Source organism: Mauremys mutica, chromosome 10 (genome assembly GCF_020497125.1).
Source record: "Mauremys mutica isolate MM-2020 ecotype Southern chromosome 10, ASM2049712v1, whole genome shotgun sequence".
Lineage (NCBI taxonomy): Eukaryota > Metazoa > Chordata > Testudines > Geoemydidae > Mauremys > Mauremys mutica.
The window spans coordinates 24,719,121-24,730,051 of NC_059081.1; positions in this window are offsets into that span (position 1 = coordinate 24,719,121).

Sequence of the window (10,931 nt, forward strand, 5' to 3'; positions counted from 1 at the left end):
GCCTTGGGAAGAGTACACCATTCTAGCCTGGATGGAGCCAGATAAGTAGTTTCTTCCCATTGATGGTCCAGGCACTATTTCCTCAAGGAGCCTTATCTTTGTCATTATTGCATTTCCTGTGGGTTTCTCCCTTAACAACCTGCTGTGATTTAACTCCTGGCAGTCAGGCAAGGTAATATCAAAGAAGTCCCTCATTCTCTCCACCAACTCTAAAAAATCAATTGGGATTATATACATGCAAATAGAAATGTGCATAGAATTGACTCAGGTAGGGTTGCTAACTTTATAATCTCACAAAACCGAACACCTCACCCCGCCCCTTCCCCGAGACCACACTCTCTGCCCTTCCCCTTCCCTGAGGCCCTGCCCCCCCCCCGCTCACTACATTCCCTCTCCCTCGGTGGCTCGCTCTTTCCCACCCTCACTCATTTTCACTGGGCTGGGGTGTGGGAGGGGGGTGAGGGCTCTAACTGGGGTATGGGCTCGGGGGTGGGGCAGAGGGATTCAGAGTGTGGGAAGGGGTGTGGATTGAGGCAGGGGTTGGGGTATGGGAGGGGGTACAGGCCCTGGGTTGGGGGTGCAGGCTCTGGAGTGGGGCTAGGGATGATGGGTTTGGGATGTAGGAGGGGGCTCTGGGTTGGGGGGAGTCTCAAGGCTGGGGCAAGCAGTTGGGGCTTGGGTTTACCTCAGGCAGCTCCCTATCAGCAGCGCAGTGGGGCTAAGGCAGGTTTCCTACCTGTCCTGGCTCCATGCTGTGCTCCAGAAGAAGCCAGCAGGTCCGGCTTCTAGGTGTGGGGGCCAGGAGGCTCCACACACCGCTCTTGCCTGCAGGTACCATCCCCGCAGCTCTCATTGGCCATGCTCGGGGCAGGGACAGTGTGTGGTTGCTTCTCAGTTGCAGCCTGGAACCAGGACAGTCAGGGACTAGCCTGCCTTAGCCCCACAGCACCACCTACCGGACTTTTAATGGCCCAGTTGGTGGCGCTGACTGGAGCCGCCAGGATCCCTTTTTGACTGGGCGTTCCAGTCGAAAACCGGATGCTGGCAACCCTAGACTCGGGGCTTGTTTACAATGAGAATTTACTTCAGAGTAAGATAGTATGTGAATTAAAAGCAGCAGAATAGCTGTTCCTGATAAACTCCCTGTGTGGACATTGTATGTCTGGAATAAGAGTACTTTATAAACTAAATGAATTAAGCTAATTCAGATAAGGCATTACTCCAGAACAAGAGCATCTACACAGGGATTTAATTAATAAGGAATAGCTCCATTTGTAGACAAGCCCTTAAACACAGTTGTGTGCTTATGTCCAGCATGCCAAAGGGCATGCACACTTAGTTCTGCATGTCTTTGAATCATAAAAAGGTAGGACTGGCAGGGACCTCAAGAGGTTATTCAATCCAGCTGCCTGATCTGAGGCAGGATCAGGTATACCTAGACCATCCAAGACAGGTGTTTGCCTAACCTGTTCTTAAAAACCTCCAGTAATAGGGATTCTACAACCTCCCTCGTAAGCCTATTCCAGAGCTTAATTATAATCATAGTTAGAAAGCTTTTCTTATATCTAACCTCTATCTCCTTTGATACAGGCTAAGCCCATTATTTCTTGTCTTACTTTCAGTGGACATGGAGAACAACTGATCACTGTCCTCTTCATAACTGCCCTTCATATACCTGAAGCCTGTTGTCAGGTCTCTTCTCAGTCTTCTTTTCTCAAGACTAAACACACCCAGTTTAGCCTTTCCTCATGGGTAAACTTCCTCATTTTCTAAACTTTTTTTTTTTCATTTTTTGCTCTCCTCTGGACTTTCTCCTATTTGTCCACAGTTTTCTTAAAATAGGGCACCCAGAACTGGACACAGTACTCCAGCCAGGGCCTCACCAGGGCCCAGCAGAGTGGGACAATTACATGAGGGTCTTTTCCATGAATAATGAATTGCTGCTTTGTTAGAACACTTTGGTCCATGAGAGTCCACTGTCTCTGCATGAAAGGGGTTAATCGTATTTGTGGCACAATTTCCTGAAATATTTAGGTTTTTAGATTAAAAAGGTGAAAAAAATAGCTTTCATAAGTGAACCATATCAATTAAAAATGTTATTTTCTTTTTACCTTTGACGTCTGAAGATGGATTATATTGACATAAAGCTAAAACCTGCAGTCTAATGTAGCTCTGAAAGTGCTCAATGTGTGCTGGTTGCTGCTAAATTACGATTGGGCATTTGGAGCTAAAGATCAGAGTTTAATCAGTCATAGAATCATAGAATCATAGAATTCAAGATCAGAAGGGACCAATATGATCATCTAGTCTGACCTCCTGCAAGATGCAGGCCACATAAGCCGATCCCCCCACTCCTTTAGCAAGCGACCCCTGCCCCATGCTTCGGAGGAAGGCGAAAAACCTCCAGGGCCACAGCCAATCTACCCTGGAGGAAAATTCCTTCCCGACCCCAAATATGGCGGTCAGCTGAACCCCGAGCATGCGGGCAAGACTCTCCAGCCATACCCTCTGGAAAAAGGTTAAGAATATCATATCATTGACCCATTATACTATTTACCAGTGTGGCACTTAATTAACCTATTGACTAAGCCCGGTATCCTATCATACCATCTCCTCCATAAACTTATCTAGCTTAATCTTAAAGTCATGGAGGTCCTTCGCCCCCACTGTTTCCCTCGGTAGGCTGTTCCAGTATTGCACTCCCCTGATAGTTAGAAACCTTCGTCTAATTTCAAGCCTAAATTTCCTGACTGACAATTTATATCCGTTTGTCCTCGTGTCCACATTAGCACTGAGCTGAAATAATTGTTCTCCTTCCCTGGTATTTATCCCTCTGATATATTTAAAGAGTGCAATCATATCTCCTCTTATCCTTCTTTTGGCTAGGGAAAACAAACCGAGCTCCTCAAGTCTCCTTTCATACGACAGGCCTTCCATTCCTCGGACCATTCTAGTGGCCCTTCTTTGTACCTGTTCCAGTTTGAATTCATCCTTCTTAAACATGGGAGACCAAAACTGCACACAATACTCCAGATGAGGTCTCACCAACGCCTTATATAACGGGACTAGCACCTCCTTATCCCTACTAGAAATACCTCGCCTAATGCATCCCAAGACCGCATTTGCTTTTTTAACGGCCACATAATGAGTCTACTGAAAAATGAGTGGATCTAAGTTCAACTCTTGTTCTGCCACAGTGGCAAGTCACATGTTCCATAGTAGCTTTCATGTAGTGTTAAATCCTAACCTTACATATCTGAGCCCTGTTGTGGGGTAGGGATAGGGTGACCAGACAGCAAGTATGAAAAATCGGGACAGGGGATAGGGAGTAATAGGAGCCTATATAAGAAAAAGACCCCAAAATCGGGACTGCCCCTATAAAATTGAGACATCTGGTCACCCTAGATAGGGAGGAAATGAAGAAGTGACAACTTCATGGCAGACAGTGGAAGCACTCTGCATTATGACGACAGGATGGCTCAGAGCCAGCAAATGGGGGAAACAAAATGGGGTAGTTTATTGCTGCTCTTGAAAAAGAGCAGTGTTTGTTGCCCTCCAATATTATGCCCCATATCACAGCACACACAAAGGGGTTGAGGGCCTTAATATGACCCCTGACTGACAGTAGTCTGCCCTCACAGCTGTTCTGCACCGGCACATACGAGATCCAAATCCCCTTTTACTACTTGCCTGAACACTGGATTAGAATCCCACCCTGCTGCCATGCAGTTGTGCTGGGAGAGGGAAAGAGTTTTCCACGAGGAAGATCCTCAGCTGGTATCAATTGTCATATCTTCATTGAATTGACCTCAATGAAACTATGATAATTTACACCAGCTGAGGATCTGCCCCAGGTCATGTTCCCAGAATGCCTCGTTATACTAGGCAGGAATTGGCTTAGCTGAGAATATATGCAGTGTTTCTTTAAAATTCCATCAGGAAGCAAGGCAGGAGAATGGTCTGGGCAGAAGTTTTACAGTAATGTGGAAAGAGATAGAGGAGCTTTAGGGATCATACTCTTTTCCATATAATAATAAAAGGTCATTGTTCAGTGTCCAAAGAAAGTGACTCTCTATTTACTGCTGTCACATCAGACTTTATACGGTCAGACTGTTTCTGGCCCTAGTACAGGTACACATGGTTGAGGACAGGGCCGCCCAGAGGGGGGGGCAAAGGGGGCAATTTGCCCCGGGCTCCGCAGGGGCCCCCAAGAGAACAGCGGAGGCTCCCGCCTCCGCCCCTCTCCTGGAGCCTCAGCGCATCAAGCGCCGAGTCTCCGCCGGGGCCCCTGAGCCCCGCCCCGCTCAGAGCCGCGTGGTCAGGGGGCGGGGCTGGGAGCTCCGGGCTGAGCTCCGCTCCCGCTCGGCGTGGAGCTCCCAGCCCCGCCCCCTCACCACGCGGCTCTGAGCGGGACAGAGCTCAGGCCCCACCGGCCACACGCTGCGGATGTTCCGGCGAGGCGCTGAGACTCAGGGTGAGGAGGGAGCCGGAGGTAAGAGGCTGGGGCCGGGGCGGGGGGGAAGCGGGACCCGCCGCCGAAGCGCAGCCCGGTCTTCGGCGGCGGGGGGCCCTTCCATTCCGGGACCCGCCGCCGAAGTGCCCTGAAGACCCGCGGCAGGGACCCCCCCCAGCCGAATTACCACCGAAGACCGGGCTGCACTTCAGCGGCTGGTCCCGCTTCGGCGGTAATTCGCCGCGGGTCTTCGGGGCACTTCGGCGGCAGGTCCCGGAACGGAAGGGCCCCCCCGCCGCCGAAGACCCCGGGCCCCCGGAATCCTCTGGGCGGCCCTGGTTGAGGATACAAGAACCTTTCCCTGACCCTCTCCTTGCAAAGAACATATACAATGCCCGTCCTTGCACTAGGGGAACACACATCAGTGTTGCCATTTCTTGAGATTTTATTACCAACCTTGAGATATCTGGTACTTTTCTGAAAGTCCCAGCTCCTGGAGTCATGTTGTTGTGTGAGAATCTCAGTTTTCATTTTTTTTAAAAAGCAAGTTTCTAGCAAGTTGTATAGAAAAGGTATAGGAATAGAGTGGAAGGCTCAGAAGTCAAATAAAAGAGAGACCCAAAATTATTATTTTAAGCCAATTTGATAATTTTGGGGGCCTCCCTCAATATTTTTGAATGGTTGGGGTTGGCAATACTGGGGACTGCTCCCTCGTTATGTTGTTGCGGGAAATGGGATGGAGAGGAGGCAGGGCGATTTTGCTGGGTCATGGATCCTCCATTCCCCCACCTTCTTTGCAGTGACCTCTAGCCATTTCAGGAGGAGGCAACAGGCCCCTAAAACTCTATCCCATCGGACAGGACAACACTACACCACCTCCAATTGCATCAGTTACACAGTTTGGCCCAGGATGTCTTGCAAGAATATTTTTATATAACGGAAATAAAGTCATCTGATTAGCCCTCTCATTTTTTTCTCTCAAAAATATAATCTCATATGAGTCTCAAAAGCAATAGAGGGAGATTTTTCAAAGGCATCCAAAACTCCTATTTATGTATTTGAAAGTCACCCTCATTAGATTTTGGGCAATATATTATCTTAGGAGACAAACCACAACTTTAATATCAACTCCTTAATTTCAATGTTACATTTTTAATATTAAACTTGGTATTCACAGTACACAAAATTAAATATTTTGTTATAAAAATGTATCTGTTGCCATATAGCCCCCCCCCCTTAGGTTTAGAGAAAAACTAAGCAATTTTATTTTTTCACAGTGCATTACACAGATGCTATGGCTGATATCTTGCTCTTTCTATCCTCTAGGTCCCCACAGTGTATAATAGCAGAGTGCTTCAAACACCTCCGTGGGGTAGCTGGAGCACAATCACTGGTGTGCCCCAAAGTAATAGCAACTTCTGTAAATTTTAGCCTCCATCTCTCTGTGCCTTGCTGTTTAAGAGCTTTGCTGAACCAAGTTCTAAATGCATTATCTAGTGGTAAAAAGTGGCTAGGTATAATATTTATGGATAAGGATATTTTTATATTCTATATTTATGCAACAGTAATCAAATACAGGGCATTTTCTGGGAACTAATAACCAGTTTGAAAGAACTGATGGTCTCAGACCCACCTGAGGGTCATTAACCTCAGCTGGACACTACACAGACAAATACCCTCCATGGAAGTTATTACTGCTATTATATGCTAACAATAAAAAAACAGACATATGGATTTTTATATGCATGATGCAATTCAAAACTGCAATAATTGCATAAGATATTTCCTGAGAATTAATGCCCTATATATTACCCAGTTATATTGCTTGAATCATCCCTTAAAATTCCATTCAATTTAGAATATTTCTTAATCAATTCTATTTAAAAAAATCTTGTTATGATTTGCCAATGTAATTTACACAAGAGGGAGGAGATCAAATTAAAGCAGGTAGGTGTAAGTATTATCCATGTGCTCTGCTCATGATCTCAAATGCTCTATCATATGGATGATCCAAAATGCAATGCTATGTACTGCTTTCATTATAAAACTGAAATATGGTTGGCGATACAGGGAAGTGAGTGGATCCTAGTGTCAGCTCTAAATTGGAGCGGCCTAGTGCCAGCTCTAAATTATACACTAATTTTGTTCTTTTTTAATTACATTTCTGTTTTGGGAATGTGGGACACAGTGAGTGTAATTTACTTGTTTGGGCAAGTTATGGACCTTTACTGGCAATCCCCACCTACTTTGTCTGATGAACATACACACCCTGTGCTACTTTAACACTTCATGAGATGCGTAGGACTTTTCAGATGGCGGATACCCAATTTTACATAATATAAACAAAACAGCCACAATATGCAACTCTCCGACTCTCATTTAAAATTACGTTAAAAGCCTAGGAGTGCAAGCAAAAGCAGGCTGTGGCCTTATGAGCTAGAGAGAGAAACCAAACCAATTTCACAAGTAGGGAATTTCTGAGATGAAGCCAACTCCTAGGAAATTGCACAAAGTAAGAACACTTAATTCTGTATAAAAAATAAACTAATGACTGAATAACCAAATCCTCAGACATGCATGCTTGCCATGCAGCTAACCTGCAGCCACTGTTGCAAGGTATTTGGGAGCAACAGTTGTTCACTGCTACTCAGCTACACAAGGTTTCAGTCAGATGGATCCTCACAGTGGATTTTGAGGGCTTAAGCAGAATTTAACTGGTATACAGGCACTGTGAGGGCCACTTGCACAGGGATCAGTCTCAACCTATGTGCAGAAGAGTCACATCTCTGATACAACCACATTATGTTCTCTACTGGAGCTACAGAGAAAAACCATCAAGATTTCTTCCCTGGCATGCAGGGATTATGGAATCCATCTGTGAGGAGTCTCCATTGCTTTTGCCACCTTGCACAGCAAGCATGAAGGCCAAGGTTTTTTCAAGCTAAGAGCCTGAAGTTAGGTTTCTAAATCCATATTCAGGCAACTAAATCAGTGTCCAAGTAGTGCTCATAAAATAACCGATTGTTCATTTTAGTGGCCCAAGGGAAAAATTAAAAACTTTTCTTTTCTTATCGAAATGAAAAACAAAAATATTGTTTTGGTTGATTTCAATTGACATTTTCTTTCAAACAACTATTTTTAAATGAAAGTTAATATGGCTCCCTTTTATTAAATCAGACAGCACCAGATGGTTGACACCTGGCAAGAGTAGGGTATAGTGACTTTCTGAGTGAAAGCCCAGGCAGATATATTTACAAAGAGATGTATTTGGGATGCAGTTAAGACAGGTTTTTGCATAGCAGTTGGAGACAGCATTTGTGGGGAGAAGCATATTTCCTAGAAATTGGAGCAGAGCTGCTTTGCTGGATTTCTGAAAGTGTGATCATGTTGAAGCTGTTTTTAATCTGTCCTCTATTAAAGCATTAATAGGGCTATGTGTATACTGTAAACAACAACAGATTAAGAAAGAGCCTTAGTTGATGTCCACTCATTTAGCTCCCTAGAATAAATTAATCCCCTCAAAATTTACTGTGGTATTTTCATTTCCTTGTCTTGGCATTCTAAATACTGGCATTTTATAAGTCAGATGGTTGAGTCTACCTTCTGCAACTGGCATTAGAAAAATTCTGCCCAAATGAGTATGCATAAATGAATTCCATTAGCTTAATACAGGGGTAGACAAACTTTTTTGCCTGCGGGCCACATCTGGGAGTAGAAATTGTATGGTGGGCCATGAATGCTCACAAAATTGGGGGTGGGGTGCGGGAAGGAGTGAGAGCTCTGGTTGGGGGTGCAGACTCTGGGGTGGGGCTGGGGTTGAGGAGTTTGGGGTGTAGGAGGGTGCTCTGGGCTGGGACTGAGGGGTTTGGCAGGCAGAAAGGGGATCAGGGCTGGGGCAGAGGGTTGGGCTGTGGGAAGGGGTACAGGCTCTGTCTGGGGATACAGGCTCTGGTGTGGGGTGAGGATGAGGGGTTTGGGGTGCAGGTGCTGCCCCTGCAGCTCCCATTTGGCCACAGTTCCCAGCCAATGGGAGCGGTGGGGGCGGCACTTGGGGTGGGGGCAGCATGCAGAGTGGAACCCTCTGGCTGCCCCTACACTTAGGAGCTGGAGCAGGGCTATGCTGCTGCTTTTAGGAGCCTTGTGGAGTGGCCCCCAACTGTGCTCCCTGGCTGGAGTACCAGAGTGGGGCAAGCCCCAGACCCTGCTCCCCAGCAGGAGCTTGTGGGATAGCTTAAAACACCTGGCAGGCTGGATCCGGCCCACGGGCCATAGTTTGCCCACCCCAAGCTTAATAGCTACTTCTTGTGTCATAAAACCTTCCCACAGGTTTGGCAGCAATTTGTTGGTCTCTGAAGCTGGCAGCATCCTATCTGTGGCATGAAGACAAAAGAATCATAAAGTGTGTGGGGGGAGTGGGAGGGGTGGAGGAAATCTACATCTTAGTGAAAAACCTTGTAAGTGGTTGGAAAAAGTTATTAAAAAACATTTTATTTTTGTTTGGAGTTAGCGGGGGGGAAATAAAAAAAAAGATTCTCCTGCTAGCAAAATCCCAGGCCACTGGTTATAACAGAAAGCACAGAAATAATTTTCAAGATTCATAATTGGTGTAAGATTTTGGGTAGTTTGGGGCTATATCTGAAGTTCAGCAGTTTGTGCTGTATACACAAAAGGCACACACTGAGCCCAGCAGCAGTTGTGCAGAGCAGGTAATGGGCACTGCACTTTCCTTTCAAACTGGCTACCTAAAGCTGGCACATATTTAGCCTATAACCACAAGTAACTTAAGTAGAATTTATTTTAAATCCTTCTCTAATTTCAGTGCTCAGTGCATTCAGCCACAGCAGAGTTCCTGAGCAGACAGCAAGGCACCTCTCCTTAACTTAGTTAGTCCCAAAGAAAAGAGGAAATAAGAAGCATCTTTCAGTTGCATTTTGTCACCAATTCCATTCCCTAGAACTACACAATTAGTTTTGGCATTGCATCAGATCCCAAAGCATGGTAAATGCCTGTGCAGCCTACAGTACTAGGCCCAGAAGTACTGCTTACCGTGGTATTGCTACAGAACAAGGAATGTAGAAGAGAAGGAGGAAGGGAATGGAACTGAACATGATGTTGCCACTAGAAAGCACTAAAAATAGAAAGATGAACAGTCAACCACCTGCTAAATACAATAGGCAACTCAACCCTCTTCCTCCAGAAAACAAGCCAACAGCTGGCTCAGGCCTAATGGTATGGTCAGATGACCTGTACAGAAGATGAAAACAAGGCCAAAGGACCCCCCCAAAACTAGCCAAAACCTGCTTAGTTTTGTGCCTAGCCTAAAACTCAACGTTTATTGAGCTTCAAACTACTTACACTTGGAGCTGTCTGGGACATTCCATTTCATGAAGAATTTTAAGATTGAAAATTATGGCTTTGCTTTGATTCAGAATGAAACCCAAAAATTTCAAAATTCTCCACAAAAGGAAGATTTAAAAAAAAATCATTTCAGATCAGTCAGAATGTTTTGTTTTTATTTTGACTTTTTTGATATTACAATATGTAAAATACAAAAATTAATTGAAATTTGATTTTAAAATAAAAAATTGAAATATTTTGTTCCAAAAATGTCAAAACAGGACATTTTGACATTGCCGGAACTTTTCCATTTTTCTCCAGAATTAAACTTTGGCAAAATTGGTACGATTTCACAAAGTATTTAGATTTCAACAGAACTGCATTTTCCCACAGAAAATGGTTTCAGCTGAGATTTTCCAACCAGCTCTTGTTTCAGGTTTTCATGGGAAGCTGCAGCATTGACTCTTGACAACAGTGAAGCAGAAGGTGCAATTTCTAGCTTAGGTAGAAATACACATGCTAGCTACAATCAAGCTGGGATAAACGAGGAGAGCAATGAACTCAGACAATCAAGCTGGTGCACTAAAAAGAAGAGTGTAACCATAGCAGCTCAAGCAGCAGGGTGGGCTATGTACTCCAAGTAAAATCCCATCTGAAACTCTAAGTACATATTTGGGTAGGCTGGCAGCCCATCCAAGCACCTGTGCCTACACATTTTTATCACATTAACTTGATCAGAGTAGCACAGGTATGTAATTTCCAACTTGGGTAAACAACTCCAGCTACAGTGTAGGCATATCACAGTAACAGGAGTCTCCCGTTGCCCCACTGTGTTAGCAGGTATGGGTTACAGGTGAATTACTACTCATTCATTGGGGCAGGTGTTGCTAATCAGTCTCTATCCTGAATACAAACAAGATGGGAGTAGGGAAAGTAAGTATATATAGAAAGCTTATATTGGAGTTCATATTTTTTTAAAAAACCTTTTTGTAAATTAAACTAGATCCTTGGTTTAATCAAGTGGTAAGGTACACAGGGCTACATCTGCAAAGAGCCTTGTGGCTTGTGTGTATGAGGACACCCAGGAAAATTAATCCAAAGTAACTGAAGGTGTGAATTTGAAGGGGATTCATTAAGCCAC